The 938-nt window shown below is 43.0% G+C and overlaps 1 protein-coding gene across 1 annotated transcript in view; it reads right to left on the reverse strand.

Moving 5' to 3' along the window:
* PEBP4 (phosphatidylethanolamine binding protein 4) overlaps positions 1-938 on the reverse strand; it is a 211838-nt gene that overhangs the window by 140773 nt on the left and 70127 nt on the right. The window lies entirely within an intron of this gene.

The following is a 938-nucleotide window of genomic DNA, read 5'->3' on the forward strand; positions in this document are numbered from 1 at the left end:
TGGCACGCTCCCGGCTACCACAGCCTCGACCTGCTGGGCTCAAGTGATCCTTCCGCCTCAGCCTTCCAAGTAGCTGGAACTATAGGCATGCACTATCACGCCCAGCTAGTTTTTTGATTTATTGTAGAGATGAGGTCCTGCCAAGTTGCTCAGGCTGGTCTCGAACCCGTAGGCTCAGGCAGTCCTCTCACCTCGGCCTCCCAAAGTGCTGGGATTATAGGTGTGAGCCACCGCAACTGGCCTTACCCATCAAATTAATAATTATTTTAATAAATTATAGTACACAGTGTTGGTGAAGGATTGATGGTAGAAGAGTAGAAATTGAGTCAGCTTTCTTGGGACCAATATGGCAATGCATATTGAAAACCCTGAAGAGGTACATGCCATTTGACCTATTAATTCCTCTGCTAGGATCTTAAGACATTACAAATTTCTTGAATTTCAATGTTTTCCTGACATTAAATTATTTTAAATAGTGAAGAAAAAAAATTTCCTGAAAACATCCCAACAAAGGGGACGTGATTAAATAAGATACGATAGTCTGAATCCCATAAAATATATTCAGCCATTGAAAATGATAGATGAGTGCTTGATCACATGAATTGATTCACTAGTGTGTGAAAAAAATTAAATTATAAAGCAGTTTGTAAAGTAAGTATTAAAGTATGGAGGGATTCATACCAAGATATTACTACTATTAGTGTGGTGGGAGTCGGGACATTTAATATTTTTCTTCTTCTTCTTCTTCTTCTTTTTTGAGTCGGAGTCTCACTCTGTCGCCCAGGCTAGAGTGTAGTGGCACGCTCATGGCCACCACAGCCTCGACCTGCTGGGCTCAGGTGATCCTTCTGTCTCGAACCCGTGGGCTCAGGCAATCGTCTTACCTTGGCCTCCCAAAGTGCTGGGATTACAGACTTGAGCCACTGCGCCCAGCTTCT

Source organism: Carlito syrichta, unplaced genomic scaffold, assembly GCF_000164805.1.
Source record: "Carlito syrichta isolate Samal-C Ts95f unplaced genomic scaffold, Tarsius_syrichta-2.0.1 Scaffold306946, whole genome shotgun sequence".
Classification (NCBI taxonomy): domain Eukaryota; kingdom Metazoa; phylum Chordata; class Mammalia; order Primates; family Tarsiidae; genus Carlito; species Carlito syrichta.